The following is a 21685-nucleotide window of genomic DNA, read 5'->3' on the forward strand; positions in this document are numbered from 1 at the left end:
ACTTGGCAAATGGATGGAATGTAGCACGTGGAACTTTCTGAATAGAGAACCATGCAAAGGGAAGGGTTTCCTCACAAAACATAAACTAGGCAAGGTGTGAATTGCCCCTCAGTGTCACATTTTGGAAAAATTCACGCAGGATAATAAATACTTGGGAGTTGGGCGGGGCTGGGGGGGATGCTCAGAAGTATGTGAGAGGCAAAACAGCACCATTACCTCAGAAAGCAGTTAAGTTTATCTAACAATAATTCTTTATTTCCCCTCCCCCAATGAGATAAATATATGTGATTATAATTTGGTACATACAGAAAAATTTATCAAGCTGTGGACTCTGGCAGACAGACAGTGTTGAAATTAAACAGTGTGAGCTCTGGCAGCTGCACTATGTACTCTTTCAAATTCTGACATCATTACTCTGGTAAGGGCCCTGTACCAAGTTGGCGTGGGTTCTAATGTGGTTTAGAGAGAGAAGTTCTTGCCTTTTTTAAAAAAGATGACCTACAAATAGTCTTTTTCATACAACAGGGAAATAAGTATTTCCCTTTACCCCAGATTTTGTTTTAAAGGACAAAGCCATGTTGCCAAGGTATTAAGAAAGTGTTAGAAATGATTCTGAGATTTTAAAGGCCACTCAACACAAGCTCTAAAAAGACATCTAAAACAGTACATGAATGTCTCTTAAACTAGTGATTATCCTTTTGTGGTAATAAAGAGTCAATTACAAAGAATGCTAATTTTCTTCATATTTATACTCTGACATTGGCAGCTTAGGATAGTATCCTTTGGAGGCCAAGAATGGGGAGCCCTCCCTACTTCAGCCATGAGAACTTGGACAACTTACTTGACGTCAGATCCTCAGTGTCCTCAAATGCTAAGTGAAATAGTAACATCACCCCACAAGATACTCCTCACAATACCAAATATATGGCAAATCCTCAATAAGTATTAGATAGACTTATGAAAGACCCTTTAAAACTGATGCTAAATTAGAACTTAATAGAGCTAAGTGGTCCGACTTTTCTCCACTCAGATTCAAGAATGGAAAGAATTTACATATAAGCTGGTTTTAAGATCAAGACCGGATTTGTCCTCTTTCAACAAGTGATATTATAAAAACAAGATTTCATTCTCCTCTCCAGTAATATCCAATAAAACACAAAATTCCAAATATGAAAAATGACAGGTTAAAGAAAAGAGAGAATAAAAAACCACTTGTAGCTCTCATAAAGTAGATGTAATTTGACTTGTTTAGAGTGACAGGATTTTTCATTTCATTTTTATCATGAAACATTTTAAATTTTCATAAAAACAGTGATAATAGTAAAATGAACTATCAACTCCTATTCAACAATGATCAAGATTTTGCCACATTTGCTTCAGAAAAGATTATTACTATTTTACTTTTTGAGGTATAATTTACACACAGTAAGGTGAACAAACCTTAAATAAGTCTGATTAATATTTACATATGTATACATACATGTAACTACCACCCAGAACAAAATTATGGAACATTTATAGCAGCCCACAGATTCCCTTGTAACCTTTTCCTCCCAATGTATCTAATACTCTGAACTCAGATAGCATTATTCTTCACTTGTTAGGTTTTCCTTTCACCATTAATAATCAGATCTAGGCTTTACTTTTCTGTTTTCTTAAATAGTTTGCCAATGTCTATTTCAATCGTACATTTTTTGGCCATAATGATCCCATTAAACATAAGAAATTTATGCAAAAAAAAAAAAAAGAAATTTATGCAAGACTCAAAGTAGTAATAGTAGAAACAGGCAAAAGACCTAAAAAGTGTAGTTTAAAAAAAGAGTCTACATATTTAGAATGCCCGTAAGCCCCCCAACATTTGAAAGGGGGCAGAAGACTGAGAATGCTAGCATAAAAGTGACCAAAAGGAAAAGTGGAATTCATTTTGATTTAAATAAATCCTAAAGAAAATACACTAGACAGTTTTTTAAATAAGAAGGTCTGTACATTTCTAAGCCTTTTTTTTTTTTTTTTTTTTTTGCGGCACACGGGCCTCTCACCGCTGTGGCCTCTCCCACCGCGGAGCACAGGCTCCGGACGCGCAGGCCCCGCGGCCACAGCTTACGGGCCCAGCCGCTCCGCGGCATGTGGGATCCTCCCAGACCGGGGCATGAACCCGCATCCCCTGCATCGGCAGGCAGACTCCCAACCACCGTGCCACCAGCGAAGCCCCTCTAAGCCATTTTTAAAAGAACATTCAACTGAAAATTTAAACCCTTCATATGTTGATTTTTATTGCCTGTCAATGTCTGAATAAATCCCACCCCAATTACATTTTCTTTAAAGTTCACAACCATTTTAAGGCCATGCTCTCATGCCTAAAAGCTGACATTCTTCCTAAATGAGCCAGATCCCTACACAATATTAGACCTAGTACACATACAAATTTAAAGCTAATCAACAGCTTTTTCATGGAGTAAAGTCCTATGTTTGGTATGTACATCTAACCACCTGTCAGTTACTGCATAATTTAGTATTTCAATCAAATGACACAACCTAGTTGATCTGATATATTTAGCAATATGCACCACTGTTAAATTAATATAGTCATGTGACTGGACAACATATATACTAAATTACTTTGGTATATGCAAACCAAGCAATTCTAGGGTCAACTGGAAAACAGTGGAGTGGGACAGCATATCTCAGTGCAGTGACAAATGCAATAACCACTACCTTATCAGAAGTGTTGTTGGAAGCATTAACTAAGATAACACAAAGAAAGGGTGTTACTTCTCTCACCTCCTCAGCACTCCTCACTCCCTTCGATTTACATGGACTAAGCTGTAATTTGCCAGAAATGCCCTCTCCTCACCTCCACATCCTAGAGCAACACAAATATTCTACTTCTAAAAGCCATAATTTTCACGAATTCATTTGTGTAACCAAGTATCTCTGAAAGACTTAAGAATTGAACTTAGGGATAAATTCCTTTAGTTGGTTTGCTTTCATATAACTTAGTTAAGACTCCACTGGAAATAAAAATTTGAGATGGTATTAAGAAAGCCCCAAAGGGAAGAACTCCAGCCCTATGTACTTCCTAGAAACAAAAAGATAAGCTGAGGGTTTATTAGGAAGCAAAGACACCCAATTGGCATGTGGCTTACAAAGAACTGACAACTAGTCTCCTTTCTCTACCCAGACTTCAAGTTTCCACTCACAATGCTAGCTAAGCATTTATGGTCAGCCCCTTATACAGATGTTACTCTTTAAATAATCTTTTTATAGAGACTATACAAAAATAGAACAATTATCATACTGGCTGCTTCTGATTACTGTTTATTTTGGAGACATAAATAACCCCCTGCCAGTTACTGGCTTTATTGTGACTGACACCTTATGGAGGGTGCTTTGATCTCTAAATTGATTTATTAAGCTGCAAACTGACTATCTCTTATGTTAAAAAGACTAGCAAGCTGAACTTTTACAACTTTCTTCCATCTGCCTTCATCCAGAAAGTAAATGTAGTATCAACTCAAATCAGCAACCCCTCCCCAATTATCTTATCATAGAACCATCTCTCAGGAGCCAAAAAGGGTACTACTTAATCAACACTAGAAATATGAACAAAAATCTTCATATTTTTAATTGCTTTTCAAACCTAGGAGTTGCAAATAAAACATCTGAACCCACTCCGCTCCACCAAAACAGATGCATACTGCAACTTTTAGAGTAGACAGATTATAGGGTTATTAGTCACATCTCAAAAGGAAATATTAAGCATATTTTAAAAACTAACTTTATATTTAAATGATTTCATTTATATACTATTTAGATAAACAATGAATTAAATTTAATTCACTGTTAATAAAATGTTTATATAAATATTTATCAAGTGCCTGATACATATCTGAACAAAATGCTTGTTTTCACTGAGTTTACACAACTGTAATACAAGGTACACCATGAGAAATGTTATAGAATCAAGGAGGAAAGACAAGATACCAGGAAGATGTCTAGGAAAGCTTTAGGAAAAATCTGCTTTGGGAAAATAATTAATTCTATCCAGTCCAGCCCATATTGCTTTCACCCCTCTGAGCAATTAGGCATATACTGGAAAGTTTGGCAGCAGACAGACCAAGGTTCTGTGACATTGAGCAAATCACACCCCCTATTAGAGTCTCATGTATAAAGTAAGTGTAATACCAAATAGCTGGCAGAACTGTCGTGAAGATTAAATGTGAATGATTTACATATGTATATAGATTTTTATATACTACATATACATATATAATACGTATCTATATACTTTATCTAGTTATACAAACTTTATTGTAAATATATACTTACATATATGTGACATGTTGAATATAGTATATTTGTGTGTGTGTGTGCATATATGTATATGTACATAAAATCACAATGGATGGTGAATGTTAACTAAGCCTAATGTGGTAATCATTTCACAATATATGTAAATCAAACCATCATGCTGTACACCTTAAACTTACACAGTGATATATGTCAATTATTTCTCAATAAAGCTGGAAAAAAAAATCACAATGCCTGACACTGAAAGGATGCTCAAGAAAAGGAAGTATTTATTATAAATACCTACTAAACACTGAACCCTATGCCAGGTACTATTCACCTCTGCATCTGGACAGCGCTTGATATGTTGTTTAACTGCTTATTTTCCCCAAGATCATAAAAGAGCAAATCCCATGTGATTTACTTCTTATCTACCCACAATGAGAATAAAACACACATAGTAACACATGTCCAACTGCCATCTGTTAAGTAAATTGAACTAACTTCGTTATAAAAAGGTAACTGAACAAACAGAAGGATCAGCAAGACTCAGAAAATACACAGTGTTTACCATGAGAACATAAAAAAACTGACTTTTTAAGTATAGCACAAAAAAGAAATTGTTAGATATATTATTTGGCAATTTATATTGATTGATCAACCTATACTGAGCTCCACTACGTGCAAACTAAGCCCTTTGGGGATCCCAGAACAGGTTGTCTTCTCTCCAGCAGCCTACAGCAGCCCTCTGAGTCTGATGGGATTAAGGAAGTTTCTACCACTTGCCTAGAGTTTCCTAACATTTGGAACTCCATAGTAGTGGTTCTCAAAGTGTGGTTCATAGATGTCCCCAAGACCCTTTTCACAGAGTCTGCAAGATCAAAGCTATTTCTGTACTAATTATAAGACATTATTTGCCTTTTTCACTTGACATTTGCACTGATGGGGCAAAGACAGTGTTAAGTTAAATCGCTGGCCTTAGCACTAATTAAAGCAGTGGCACCAAAATATACTGATAGTCATTGTATTCATCACTGCCACACACTGGGGGGTACAGGTGCGGCAGGGGAGGGGGGAACCCAGACATTTTAACTGAAGAATGTCTTTGATGAAGCAATAAGATTTATCGGTTTTATTAAATCTTGACGCTTGAGTACATAGTTTTTTTATATTTTGTGAAAAAAATGGTAAGTACACATAAAGCAATTCTACTGTACACTGGCTGTCCCAAAGGAAATGCACTTTGAGCTACTGTTTGAGTTGTATACTCAACTAGCCAATTTTTTCATGGATCACCAATCTACTTGAAAGAACAACTAACAGAAAATTATGGTAATTCAGACTTGGATGTTTGACAGATTTTCTTGAAAATGAACAAAGTGAGCATGTCATTTCAAGGAGAATAACTGACAGTCTTTGTTGCCAATGATAAAATTCAAGGCTTTAAACAAAAATTAGAATTTTGGAAAATTTATATCTGCCACTGTGTGCTTAACACAGCTTCCCAATATTTAAAAGTGTTTCTAGGGACTTCCCTGGCTATCCAGTGGTTAAGACTTCGCCTTCCAATTCAGGGGGTGTGGGTTTGATCCCTGGTCAGGGAGCTAAGATTCCACATGCCTCACGGCCAAAACACCAAAACATAAAACAGAAGCAATATTATAACAAATTCAATACAGACTTTAAAAATGGTCCACATCAAAAAAAATAAATAAATCTTTAAAAAAAATAATAATATATACAATTATCTGAAGAAACTATTAAAATTCTCCTCCCTTTTCCATATATATGTATGGATAGAGGCCAGATTTTCTTTGTATACCTCAGCCAAAATAACATATTGAAACAGATAGAAAGCAGATGCAGATACATGCAGATATGCGAATTCAGTTGACTTTTATAAAGCCAGACATTAAAGAGAGCTGCAAAAATATAAAATAATCCCACAGTTCTCACTAAGCTTTTTGGAGAAAAAAATAACTACTTTTATACTTTTTTTTTTTTTTTTTGCGGTACACAGGCCTCTCGCTGTTGTGGCCTCTCCCGTTGTGGAGCACAGGCTCTGGACGCGCAGGCTCAGCCGCCATGGCTCAAGGGCCCAGCCGCTCCGCAACATGCGGAATCTTCCCAGACTGGGGCACGAACCCGTGTCCCCTGCATCGGCAGGCGGACCCCCAACCACTGCGCCTCCAGGGAAGCCCTATACTTATTTTTATTTTAAAATGTTATTTATGTTGGTATGTAATGGGTTTGTTTTTATTTCAAATGAATTAATAAATATTTTAATTTCTCAGTTTTAATTTCTAATACAGTAAAGTGATAGCTATAATCCAAATAAACAAAAGCTCCTGGAAACCTCAATAATTTTTACAAATGTAGAGTTTTTGTATGGCAAGAGATCTTAGAGATCTGACCTTGGGTATGGTTGATATAATTTTTCTTAATGGAAAACTATGAAAACTGAAGTAACATACAGCATAGTCAAGACTGGGTCTCCTGATTTCAATTTTACATTCATTCTGGACCACGATTCCTGAATTCACTAAGACAATAATTTAGAAGCCCCTCATTCCATTCTTCCCAGTAAGCAGGAAGTTTGACCAAATAATTAATTACAATAGTAACAGTAACTGAAATTTGAATGTTATGTCCTAGGTATTTTTATACTGCTGCTTTCACTTAATTCTCACAAGCCTGTGATATAAGTACAAATAATTACTAACCTCTAGATGAGAAGCAGAAGTTAAACCAGAAGTCAGAGAGCTACTTAATGGCAGAGATGGGATGTGAAAATAACACTTCTAACAGAGAGATATATCAGCAAAAAAGCTTTCTCGTAACTCTCAATCAAAACATTTGTGTGGTCACCAGCAGGGGCATTTAGGGAAATACAGGACCTGTGACTCTGGCCCAGTACACCTTCAGATGTAGACAGAACAAAACACTAGCCTGGAGTATGGCCACACACATTTAGTTCTACACTAAATGGCAAGAAAGCAAGCAAATAGGGAGATGTGCTAGATATATAACCAAGTGCCTCTCTTCCTCACCCATCTAGCGACTCTACCATCACCCATTAAAACGAAGTGACAGGAGTCAAGGGTGAAGGATTTGTTACTGACACACAGCTGGGGCAGTGAAAACTCCTGGCAGGTGTTCTCTAAGCTATAACTCCTCTCCTATGCAAACTAACCCCCAAGCTGAGTCCTCCTGGCTTTATCACACTGAGGCTCGACAAGAGCCATCATTAGTGTCCAAACTCCACTTTTTCCAGGCTGATGACATGTGTCAGACCTTGATTCCTGGTGCTACTCCTGCCTGCCAACTCCGGAAAGACTTCTGTAATGGCTTTGGGTTTTTAGAAAATACTTCAAGTCACAAGGCAGCAGCTGACACCAACTCCCTCCTGAGGATGGACACTTGGCCAGGAGCCCAAGCTGAAGTGGATTTGGAGATTCTTGATCTTTTTTGAAATCATTCCTAACTTCTCACTGGCAATTAAAATAAAATCCTCCCCAGAGAACAGCCAGAGGTTGGGCAAGCCTCTTCCATCCAGTGGTAGTCACCTTTGATTAGAGAAAAGTGTTAAAGTGTAGCAGCAACTGATAAATGTCAGAGCCTGGAGGGCCTTCAGAGTTTTGATCACTTACGGCTATTTCTCATTTCATACCATGAACAGTTTCTAAGCCAACACCACTCAGCATTGCTTACTTAGTCAAATGCTTCAGGTCAGCATACCAAACTCAAGTCAATGGTCCGTTTGCACTGGTTCTGAGTGCCTCCCTAAGGCTAAGATGTTTGACTTGCCAGGCAGATGACCTGACGTGCTCTGCAGATGCCCAAGAGGACATTAGGAAACATCCACAAAAAACTGGCTTTTTCATGGTGGAGAGGTAGTGTGGTATAAGTGAACACACAAAAAATGCAAGCACACACACAGAGTCAAGGATTTCAATTTTGATTCGCTGTGTGACTTCATTTCCCTTCAACATCTGTTTCCTTATCAATTAAAGAAAGATCTTAGCCTAAATCAGAGATTCCCAAATGTCTGTGGAATGGCTACATCAGAACCCTCCGAGGGCTTGTGAAAACTACAGAACCTATTCCTAAAGGATCTGATTTACTAAGTCTAGGGTGATACCTAGGAATCTGCATTTTTAGCAACCTATATTCCCCACCACCGCCACTTTTAATTCTGATGCAAAGTCAGGTTTGGAAATCATTAGACTAAATGACCTGTAAGACTCTTGATAGCTTTGAAAGTTATAAAACTATAGACTGGAACTTATTTTCTATTCTTTCATCCCAGAATGTTTTCCCCTATCCACTATTAGCATTCCCAAACATCAGGATTGTCTAATTTCAGGTTAGCAATGGAGACATAAGTCTAAGAGCAGTATGTCAAGTATTAATAGCTTACCCAACCAAGTACACTGCTATTTCATTTATGAAAGCAGATCTAAGCATCGCTTTTCTACACAATATACATAGAAAAATAAAACTTTTAAGACATATTTTGCAAAGATTCAACTATTTGCTGGAAACAGTCAAGAAAAACAACATTTAAAAAGCATTTTACCTAAATGTTATGAATAACTAAGAAGTTATGGCATGAATATACTTAATTAGTACTTGTGACTCATGATGCCTTAACACAAAGCTATAATCTACCTGAGGCAATAAAAAACTTTGTAACAATAGAGGTCAAGTTTTTAAAGCATCAATAAAATACCATATGATTAAATTTTTAACCCGATAAAATAAAATAGGCCAGAGGAGAAATCAAAGTCCTATGTTACTGATACATCAACAGGGTTTCATTATAAAAAAGGAAAGATTGAGTCCTCTGATCACTGTTCTTGTTTATTTCATTAACTGTTTCATTAACTGGTTGTTGCAAACACATGCCTGTTGCTCTAAAGGACTCTCAAAAATCTCCTCCAACACTTTTCACACACTGTAACAAAACCCAATATTCTTTCCAGCTCATTCCTTAATTCCCATGAATATTAGCTACTGCATGATTTGGGCTCCTATTTCTTTTACAACTTTCAATGCCTAACTCATTTATGTACTCATTTGTCTCAGCTAGACAACAATCCTTGGTACAGAGTTACTTAGAAGAGTTCACTGATAACAGATATCCTGTGAATTAATTTACCATGGAAAAACAGAGTCCTGCTTCCAGTGGGTTTGCAAAATAATCTAAAATAGTAATACCTCAAAACACATGAAGTCACTGTAATTAAAGGATGGAGAATTCAGGTGGCCTCTAGAATATTTTGATAGGCTTTGAAGTGTGCATCCCATAATGCCTTTGGCACTTGACCAATTTGCTATCTCACTGAGTTGGCCTCCCACCTCCTGTCTTCTAGACTCATCTAAAATAGCTGAAGAAACCTGATATAAAGTTGCCATGTCAAATAGTAAAATGTTCCAAGCTATTAAGTTTAAGCTTCTATTCCTACCTCTCAACTCCTTGGTAAAAACCTCAAGCAGGCTAAATATAATAAAGACCAATAATTCCATATACAACTGCAATCTTTGGCAGACTCTTTTTTCCCCGCTTCCTAATATTCAAGTAAATACTCTGAATTTAGCAGCCTCCTTTGTAAGCTTTGCCTTGAAACAACACAATTTTTCAGCCTAACTTAAAGCCAGAATTAGTAGTCAAAGTGCTGGAATCAGATCCAAACCAAATGGTTGCTGGGGAAGTTGTTGCAGGGAGGCGCGAGATAGGGAACTGCTGCAAAATAAGATAAATTCATTCAAATATTTGTGTTAACTTCTCTTCCTGCAACTTATTTTAGAAAGCTGCTAACTGTACAAGCACAGAGTTACTAATTAATGATTGGTACCTGCAATTCGTACAAAACTTGATGAAGTCTAAATATCCACTCTTCCAGAGACCATCATTATATTACATCTTTATAGTTATCATTGTCCTAGGTTATACTGCACAGGTTATGCTATAGGGAAAGGTGTGACTAGATGCTGGTGAGTCTGCACTACTGCTGGCAAGCAGCCACTCCTAATAAGATGGAGATTGAGATTTCCAAAACTAGCAATATTACACCAGTGACAACAGATTGCAAAATCTTGGTCTAAAGCTCTGGTCAGAATTTCTCATCCTGAAGTTCGTAGGGAGGCTATGGATGGGTTCTTAGATTCCATAAATGAAACTCCTTTCAAATTTTTGTGTTTACGTGCATGTATTTAGGGAGAGAATCCATAGCTTTCCACAGAGTTTTAAATTATATACCTAACTTAATTCTCACAATCAATATGAGATAGGTACTAACATTATTCTCATTTTTACAGATTGAAGAAATTGAAGCTTATAGGAGATAAAAACTTTACATAAGGTCACAAAGAAAGTGGTAGAGCATTAATTTCAAAATGTCTTTAAAACACACATATACATATGTATATTATGTATTAGCTAGTCAGACATTGTTTTAATTATAAAAGAAGGTTTTTACATTAGTGTATATGCACTGGAAACCAAATTCTGGGCAAAACATGCAATTTTATTTAGTAACATAAATAATAGTTGTAAATGATTTTAACAATTTAAATCATTTTGAAATAACTTATATAAAAACACAAACCTGACATGTATTACCTCATTTAGTCCTCAGAACAGTCCTATGAGGTAGATACTATCATTATCTCCATTTTATAGATAAGGAAACAGAGAAACAAAGAGGTTAAATAAGGTCACATAGTTATTAAGTTGCAAAGTCAAGATTCTGGCTCTGAAGTCTGTGCTCTTTTAATATTGCTTCCCCAAACAATTAATATACGAAAAATGTAAACTATAGTCACTTCAAAGGGGAAAAAAAAAGCCAAATAAAAATCAAATTGGAGAAGTCTATCATGATAAGGTACTTCATTTATTCTATTTAGCACATATGAACCAAGAGCAATGAGAAGAGAGACCTACCAGTTACATTTGCATGTTACTTTCACATACATAACCTCCTGTGATTTTCACAGCTGAGTGCACAGGAAGAGCGAGTGCTATTTGTCCAGCATCTTAAAGATGAGTTAACTGAGGCTCTGAGGGGTTACTCTCAATACTATTCACCATTATCTGAACTTCCCTGCCTCTAGGATTTCCTGTACAGAGTTTTGAATATCTTTCCTTCTTAGTCTAGTAAAAATTCAACTAAACCTTCAAGGCCCAGATCAGATGTGACCATTTAAAAGATATGCCTTTCCTGGCACTCACTCCTAGGCAGAATTAACCCTTCTTTTCTCTATTCTCCCTTAACATAGTCCATACCATTTCCTCAGCACAGCAATCATCCTCTTTGTCATCAGCTGTGTCTATGTATAGTTCTCTGCGTAGACACTGGGCTCAGTGATGGCAAGGGCTGTATGTAGGAGAAAGGGTTCCTAGAAAAGATTCTGCTGTTGAGTTAGTAGAAGGATGAAGCAGACCATTGGCAGTCTGGCTCAGAGAAACATGGATTCATGCTGACATTTTGTTGTCATCTTTATAACTTAAGACTTTGTCCTCAAGAATAGCAACATTACCTCAAACACTTCTAGAGATGTTCCCTGTATAGTGTTTGGGAAGTTATGGGCAGACAGCCACCTGAGACGGTGACTCCTCTTCTATGCTACTAATCTCTCAAATACCTATTGTTTTATTAAATTTATGCTTCTTGTTTCTTTCAAGTATATCAAGAGGCCTCAAGAGGACTATGAAAACATTTACATCTCCAACTCAGAGCAATGTGGGTTTCACAATATTTCGTAGTACCTCTGGAAAAGGAAAGAAAGGAGGTAAGTGAAATAATAAAGGATGGCATGGTGAGTTTTGACAAACTCAGAACCAGTCTAAATGAATTTATTAATTTGGACCAATTTATTAAATGTGTAGTAGCTTCTATAATCTGGCTAATTTAACCCTCAACTTTTTTAACCCCTAGACTTCTGCACTGAGTACATACATCTCTTGGCCAAACTCACTGAAAAGATCCATTGCGTGCCTTAAATTTGCTTGATGATAAAAACTAAACTTAAGGATTTAAAACAAATTGAAGGAATGAAGATAACGAAGGCCTTTATTGCCCTGAAAATTAACTGTCTCAAACACAATGGGAAACACCCCTACGTCACTTTAGAAACCTTTCACTCTTCTCTAGTTTTGCAAGTCTACGAAAAGCATTCTTTTTAGAATGCCATGAATTTAAGAAATCATATTTTGTAAACATCTAATGGTTTGGGGGAGCAGAGGTCAGTATTTTTTTAAAGCCTGACTATTATCAAAATGGAATAAGACATTGACTTCTCTTCATATTATCAGGCCAAGGAGAAGACCATTTAAAATAAACCCATTAAAGAGTTTTTAAAATACCACACAGTAACAGTTGCTTGACGTTTTGTTGTCGATTGTATACAATTTACTGTCATAATACTGAGGACTCAACAAAGCTGGCTAACTGAAGTGTTTTGACAGAGGGTGAGATAATTAAACTGATGTAGAACGTAAACAGTTTATATCCAAACCAAATTCTCAGTGGCTGATTTTTTTTTTAATGTGTACCATTTGGCTGTTTAAAAATGAATTTGAGAACAGTCAACTTTTAATATTTAAACTTAAAGCAAATGGTAATAACTATCCTGGATTAAAGATTAACCTCAATTCAGCCAGCAGTTCTATAAGCACTTTTTCTACGGAGCATGCCTGGATCCCTCCCATTATAAACCCTATATTCTGAAAAATTCCATGTAATTAATTCATTTTCCAGATTTTTCATCAAGGACATTCAACAGGCAATAAAAAATAACCAGTATGTCTACAATGCACTGATACCATTTCTGCCAGAAGCTAAGACACCTGACATTTTAGTTACTCTCTGTGACCTTACTAAGGAGAAATGCAGGCTTTCTATTAGGTGGTAGAGTTCTTATTTTTTGCTTTTTCAATATGGAAAATAGATTACCCCTGAACCTCTGTGGTAACTTGGTGATCCAGGATCTCAGCTAGAGAGATCACCAATTATAAAGGTCAATTTTTTTTATCTTCTTCTATGAAACATTTCACCTACTATTATTACAGGCAAATAAGAAGAGGATGTTTACTTGTTTGACTTAGATCTCACTGAAGGTCCTGCCCCCAGATACACAACAGTAAGTTTTGTGGTGGTCAACGGAGGAGGCAGTACAATCAGTGAGTTTTTGCTATCATAAAGTCCAGTATTCAAGGTCTAGCTTGCAACCTTGGCTCCTGGCTGTGTAACTTTGGGCAAATCACTTAAGACTCAGTTTTCTCATGAGGTCAAAGTACGTTGAGAATTTAAGGAGATAAAAATATATAAATCCCAGTATACAGTAAGTCCTCAATATATGTTAATTTCTTTCTTATCCTTGCCCTTTAATAATTAAAGTACTACTATAAAATGGGATATCTGATATTTTCAGAATTACAAAATAATACTATTCAAAGCTCTTTTCTCAGATATCCATTTGAGTCTGCTTATATATAAATAACTGCAGCCTCACAATCCTGAAGTTTGTTAGCTCTGCGCTGTACACAAAGTGATTCCTTAAATACAACTTCAAACCCGGAAAAGAATGTGAGACGCTCCATCAGCAGTGGTCTCTCAGGCTCACTGGCTCCTGAAACATGGGTGCAGGCTGAAGAAGGGCTGCCAGGGCCAGGACCCAGTCTTCAGAGGACTCCAAGGAACATTCAACGCTGTCGGTGAGTTTGGGATTTGAAAAAACCACCGACCGTTGACTGTACCTTGGGGTCCTTATAGACAACACTATATTTCCTGAAGCAAAGGAGCATGCTGTGCCTTCACATATCACATTAGATCACCAAAATCAGTCCCGCTCCCCATCCCCCAGAGGTGGTCCAGTTAACTTTTTAAAAGCTCCCCTCTATTTCTCTTGCCCATTGTTCCTTGCTTTTTGTTGTGTTTTCGACAAACAAGTGTTTCATTTCAACAAGATAAGGAAAGCTCCATGATAATACCTAACGTTTTTAAATGTCTCCTAGAAATAGGCCATTCTGGAGAGAAACTGGATGTAGCAAGAAGAGATTTATTAAAAACATGTATTTCATTTTGGAGTAAAATCCAGTTAAGTATTTTACAGCCATTTCTCCCATGTCCCCTCAAAACCTTTAATTAGGGACAAGGGGAGGATTTAATAAGCAAAAATAGCACAGACCTGTCCAATGTCTGCACAGTTCTTAACACATTCTACCTCCAATTACAGTTAAGGTAGTTAAGTTCTGACAGCCCCATTAGAATATGAGCTGTTTGAAAACAGCAACTGCCTCACCATTTCCATCCACACATAAGCTGATTTCCATGTTCGTTAAATTCAAGTAAAAAGTCACGTCTGGAGTCAGAAGGATCTGGGATGAATCTTGGCTCAGAACTCCCTAACTAGCTGTGTGACCCTGAGCAAGTGTCCGAGTCTCAGCTTTCTCATGTATAAAATGGGGGATAATAAGTATCCCTACCTCATAGAGTTTTGAGATTCAATAAGATAATATATAAAGTGCTTTGTACCATTCCTAGCACACAAAAATGCTCAATAAATGTAAGCTATTATTATTTAACCCAAAGCATAATCTGTGCTAATTTACTTTGAAAGGCACTCGTAATTCTCAGTTCAAAACAGAGAGAAAGAAATAGGGTCCTCAGCTCTTGTTTATACCTACCAGTATGCAAGCACTGCCTGTGTAGTCACAGAGCTACCCGTTAGCTTTTCCAAGAGCTCCTTCCCTTCCCTGAACCATAGTTTCTCCATCTTTAAGAATCTCCCAGCTCTACTGTCAATGTTATCTATAATTGTGTGGATCCTCAACGGCTGGTTACTAAGAGAGATGCCAGAACCAGACCTCAAAAATCCAGCGTGGAAAAGAAGAGCCAGGAGTTGGGACAGGCCAGGGCAACTTCACCAACTTGAAACACTGATGGCTGCACTCAACATTCATTGCTGTCGGTGGGTTTGAGTCTGAGTCAACTCACTGATCAATGAATGCAAACTGCGGACCAAACAACCCAAGGGAAGCAAAATCGTGTGTAGAGAATCACCCAAGTGTATCAGCTACTGTGCTGGGTGGGAGCTGCTGCTGTCTCCAATGTACTGGCTAAAGGCTTTGGTTCTAATACAGAGTAAGCCCTCTAAATTCCTAATACTTTTCTTCGCCCCCCTCCCTTTATTTTTTAAAAAAAACGATGTTTTAGAATTAAGGGAATATTTTATAGAAAGAATAAACATCATACCATATTTTAAAAAACAATGTTTTCATAATTTTTAAATTTAAAAGAATCACATGCTCATTATTTAAAATTCAAATAAGAAATAAATAAAAACTGAAAATCCCTTTCCTCATCATCTACAATCATTTCCTCAATGGAAATCACCTATAACTATAATAAATCAGTTTAATAACTTGTTTAAAATAATAAATACAATTATAACAAACTATTTATTGTATTATCTATCATTAAAAGGATAAATATCATAAGTAAACTAAATATTTATTTTATTTCCTTGAAGACCTTTATCCATGAACATATAAACAGATACATACCACAACTTCGTGGTTTTTTGGAGGGTGGCTTAAAACAAAAATTACCTCATTTTATTTATTTTTATTTTTTATTTTTTTGGCTGCACCGCATGCCTTGCAGAATTCTCAGTTCCCTGACCAGGGGTTGAACCCAGGCCACGGCAGTGAAAGCCCAGAATCCTAACCACTAGGCCAGCAGGGAACTCCCCAAAACTACCTCATTTTATACTTACTCCCACACAATCTTCTTTTTCACTCAGATATACATTACGGATAGCCTTCCACAACAATCTTGTTATAGTTATATTAACTATACAGTTATATGCCTTAGTATGAACACCCTGGTTATTATTGTTCAAATATATTTAAATATTCTCTTTTGACCAAAACTATAAGGTCCATTCATTCTGACCTTTGCAACTCCCATCCCTCAATTAAGAGAAGAAAACAAGTGAGATGGGAGATTCACTTCATTTCTCTTAGCAAAAATTAAAATGTAGGATCAACTCTCTGAATCCTTTAAAATAAGATAAGCCACTAAATCTTTCATGATAATGACAGGAAAACAAATGCACTGATCATGAATAATTTATCATACACATAAGTCTGAGATAGAAAGAGATTCTCATAGCAAAAGTCAAATTAAATAAGGCAGCAGGAGAAGAGGCTTGTCAACTTAGCCTTCTGAAAATTTTTTTCTCAGAGGTAGGAAGGAAGGTGACGTGCCCGTGAAGTGAGACAAGAACTAAAAAGACAAATCAAAGCCAAAAGAAAAATGCAAAAAATGATGAGAATTGGGACTTCCCTGGTGACGCAGTGGTTAAGAATCCACCTGACAATGCAGGGGACACAGGTTCAAGCCCTGGTCCAGGAAGATCCCACATGCCACAGAGCAACTAAGCCCATGCGCCACAACTACTGAGCCCACGTGCCAGAACTACTGAATCCCGCATGCCTGGAGCCCGTGCTCCGCAACAAGAGAAGCCACCGCAATGAGAAGCCTGCACACCACAACAAAGAGTAGCCCCCACTCTCTGCAACTACAGAAAGCCTGTGCACAGCAACAAAGACCCAACACTAGCATGCATGCATGCATGCATAAATTTATTTATTTAAAAAAAAGATGAGAATTCAGGAAAAATATGGGGTTCAGGCCAGTGTTTCCCAAACCTGGTTGTACATCAGAATCATCTAGAGTTGCTTTTAAAAATGCAGGGTTCCTGAGTTCTACCCCAGATCACAAGTAGGGCCCTACAATCCGTATTTTATTATATAACAAGTTCACCAGGTATTTAGAGCCACCGGAGGCTGGTTTGAAGCAAAGTCAAGCCCACCAACTTAACACTGGATTCTGACCACCACACTTCATGTCATCCACTTCGCAACTATTGCCCAAACTTCTGTGCCACCATCTGATACTGCCACTAGTCTTCTGAGTACAGAAAACTATAGCCATACTTATGTTGCTATTGAGTAACTCTCTTCAGAGTGAATAAAACTTTGCACCATGTTGTGGCAGCCAAACAAATCAAATTGTATCTGATGTTTTATAGAAACAGATGCACTTTAGTTTATGTTCTCTCAAAAACTAAAACCTACCTAAAGAACCTAATGAATGGGACCCTCCCTGGTGGTCCAGTGGTTAAGAATCTGACTTCCAACACAGGGGACACAGCTTCGACCCCTGGTCAGGGAATTAAGATCCCACATGCTGCAGGGCAACTAATCCCACACGCCACAACTACTGAGCCTGCATGCCATGACTAGAGAGCCTGTATGGTGCAACTACTGAGTCCTCATGCCACAACTAGACAGCCCACGTGCCGCAACTACTGAGCCCATGCTCTGGAGCCCGCGCGCCACAACAAAAGATTCCACATGCCGCAACGAGGATCCCACATGCTGCAACTAAGACCCGACGCAGCCAAAGTAAATAAAATAAATTTTAAAAAAAAGAAAGAAAGCAGCCATTAGAGTTTCTTTAAAAATAAAGAACCTAATGAATGAACAAGGTTAAATTCAGATGACTGTCCCACCCAAGAAGTCTTTACAGAAATCAAAAACTTTTCTTTCTTTCATACTGGTGGACACATAGGAGGTAATTCACATATCGCTGTTTGTCAGGATGTCATGCATCCTATAGGTATTTACTTTCAACCACCAATTATTTCCAAATTTCTGAAAACATTAGAAAAGAATGTCTGACAGGGCTTCCCTGGTGGCGCAGTGGTTAAGAATCTGCCTGTCGATGCAGGGGACATGGGTTCGAGCCCTGGTCCGGGAAGATCCCACATGCCGCAGAGCAACTAAGCCCGTGCACCACAACTACTGAGCCTGCGCTCTGGAGTCCGTGAGCCACAACTGCTGAAGCCCGTGCGCCTAGAGCCCATGCTCTGCAACAAGAGAGGACACCGCAGTGAGAAGCCCGCGCACTGCAACGAGGAGTGTCCCCCACTCACCACAACTGGAGAAAGCCTGCGCGCAGCAACAAAGACCCAACGCAGCCAAAAAAATAAATAGAAAGAATGTCCGACATGTTCTTTGAAAAATGTACAACTGAACAAGCATGCCATTTATTTACCCAGACAATCAGTAGTCTCTATATATGCCAATGAAAAAATTACATATTTTAGCCACCAAAATCCTCTATAGTTTCTATTGGATAAAACTAAGTGCTACAGGAAGGGAGAACTTATGTGAGTTTGAGGGTGTTTCCTGCAGATGGGACTTGTAAATAAATACCTGCACAGAGAAAATATGTGGCATGTATAGTGGACAAGAGCAGAATAGTTCAGAGATTATGTTTGGGCGCACTGAAAAAGTAAATGACGGACGGTCTTGTGAGCCAGGCAGAAAAGTTTAGAATTAGTGCAACAGGAAGTCACTTTAAGTGGTTAGCTCTGCAAGGAGATAACGAAAGCAAGACTTTGGGAAGATTCACCAAGCAGATGAAGTAGGAGGAAGGGAGGAGAGATCTGAGACAAAAAGAAATAGAAATCTGTTGCACAAAAGAGCTAAGCTAAAAGGGAGGCAGCAGGAATAGACAGAATGAAAAGGATATCTCAAAAAGGCATTTTAGCTTTTGGTTTTGGTTGCCTTTTGTTTTTCAAATAGATTTTGGGGGGGGGAGGGGTACTACATAGTTACTGAAAAATTGATACAAAAGAGAAAACTAAAGTCCACCAGTTGCCCCCGCCGCTCGCATCATTCTGTTCAGTGTATTATTCTTCCAGATATTTCAGAGATATTTAAAATATTAATACATGTATTTATATTTAGAGAAAATATCACAAATTACACATAATTTTCCGTAACGCTTTTTTCACTTAAAACATTGCGGTCATCTTTCCAGGTCAAAGGATTAGAGCCATCTTGTAACTGGCTCAAACAGAAAAGATACTGACGAAGTTCAAACAGACTGGAAGCAAAAATGTTAACAGTTGCAATCTCCAAGTTGTAGGATTAAAGGTGATTTTTAAGTTTATCATTTACAACTCATCTATGTCTTAGAAGCGTTTGGCAATAAATATGAACTATTTCAACAATTAAGAAAAATTATTTAAATGCCTTTTCTTAAAAAGCAAAGATTTCTTTTAGATGCAAGATATACCTACGTTTGACTGAAAAGCATATGGAAGAATCCACAGAGGGAAAGGAAGAAATGACGGACTATTTTTATTAAGAAAGGGTACCTGTAGAAAGCACAGCTGCAGGGACAGTGGAAAGTAAAGGGCTCCAGGTCCATGGTTGAAGTGGTCACTTTGGAGGGCAGACACATCGGCCTCAGAGAATGAAAATTACAAAGCAAATTCCAGCCTACTTCTGTTCTCCTCTCAGGCTATATCTCAATAGGATCCAACTGGGTGATCCCAAATCTTGCAAGGGGCCTGCCATGGAATAGACATTCCATAAATGGTTGCCAAATGAATTCCCTTATGTTTTATGACACAATTATGTTTATAACTTATGAAACTCCTTGAAGTAAGCATAGGATACCTTCAAACCATCTGTGCCATGAAGTACAGTTCCAACGCAGGTATAATTTTAATATCTACCAGATATCAGGACAAAGCTATCTTGATTATACTTGCTATTGAACCCCTGAATTTACACTGTAGCCCAACTTCCCCTCCTACTCTTCGGACTAACTAAATCTACTGAAAACTACATGCACAATCCATCAAAATCACATGCCCCTTTCTATTCTCTTCCCAGTACAGTGGGTCCTCCGTATCCAAGATGTGGAGGACCAAAGATACTGCACCATTTTATATAAGGGATTTGAGCATCCTCGGATTCTGGTGTCCAAGGAGGATCCTGGAATCAATTCCTGTGGATACCAAGGGACGACTGTAAATAGCTGAGGCAAAACAGTAGAGTAAAAAAGAAATAAGTGGTTTGGGATAGTATGGAGTTAGAAAACCTGAATTTAATTCCAATTTCTGCCATGGTTATGGGTTCTTGGACAAGTGAGTCACCTCTTAAGCCTTAATTCTCCATGAAAGAGAGACTAAGTACACCTCTCCTATCTTCACAGGATTGTTGTGAGGCCTCAGAGAGAGCACAGTGAAAAAATGTGCTGCAAACAGCACACAGCAGTACAGCCCAATGCATCCTGGCCTTTGACGGTACTACTCCATGGCTTATCCTCACTTTTAGTAGATAAGATTCCCTCACTCCCCAAACTCTCACCTACTTGTCAACCAGAAGCACGTATTTGCAAGATGTCTAGCTGAGGTTATTAATCTATAACCTGGGGCTGAATGCAGGCATTTTTCTGTGTATACGTGTCACCAGCATAGACAGTCCATCAGAGCCACAATCTATTTATTTAGGTCTTTGTAAACTTCTCTCAGAAATATTTTAGTTTTTAGTGTACAAATCTTACACTTCTTTTGTTAAATTTATTCCTAAGTATTTTATTATTTTGATGCAATCGTGAATGGAATTGTTTTCTCACTTTCATTTTTGGACCATTGCTAGCTATAAAAATACAGCTGATTTTTGTATATTGATCTGGTATCCTGTGACCTTGCTAAACTCAATTAGTTCTACTTGTTTTGTGGGTTTTTTGTGAGTTATTTAGGATTATATATAGGATTATGTCACCTATGAATAAAAACAGTTTTAAGACATCCAATTTAGATGCCTTCCCCACTAACCCTCACATTACTGTACTAGCTAGAACCTCCAGTGAATGTTGAAAAGAAGTAGTAAGAGCACATTCTTACCTACCTTATTCCCAATCTTAGGGGAAAGGTACTTATATTTACCCAATTAAGTATTATGTTAGCTTTAGGCTCTTCATGGATGTTCCTTGGTCAAATTGCGGAAGTTACCTTCTATTCCTAGTTTGTTGGGAGATTTTGATCATGAATAGGTATTGAATTTTGTCAAATGTTTTTCCTGTGTCTACTCAGATGATCATGTGGGGCTTTTTAACCTTTATTTTATTAGACTTATTTTATGGCCCAGAATACTCTTAGAGACTGTTCTATGTGTACTTGAAAAGAATGTATATTCTGCATGGAGTATTCAATAAACATGAGCTATGGTAAGTTGGTTGATTACTTCTCAATTTGTTATAAGCCTATGGTGGTTGTTGATAGTTTTATTCAGCTTTACAGTTGCTTTTTGGGGACAGGCTGTGTTGACCTTCTCACTCACTCATGCCAGAAATGAATCTCCTCCTCAGGTATGTTTTTACAAACCTCATAAGTGATAAATCCTAATCTTGGTGAAACCAAACAGCTAGTCTGAATTCCAGTCTATTTTCCTGAAATTAGACCCAAATACCATAACAAACTGCTCAAATACAACTCAAACCCAAAATACACTTAGGAGGAA

General features: G+C 37.6%; 1 protein-coding gene across 2 annotated transcripts in view; it reads right to left on the reverse strand.

Annotated features, from left to right (window-relative positions):
* The window catches only part of NR6A1 (nuclear receptor subfamily 6 group A member 1), a 205535-nt gene that overhangs the window by 136730 nt on the left and 47120 nt on the right, over positions 1–21685 (reverse strand). The window lies entirely within an intron of this gene.

Source organism: Stenella coeruleoalba, assembly GCF_951394435.1.
Source record: "Stenella coeruleoalba genome assembly, chromosome: 7".
NCBI classification, from domain to species: domain Eukaryota; kingdom Metazoa; phylum Chordata; class Mammalia; order Artiodactyla; family Delphinidae; genus Stenella; species Stenella coeruleoalba.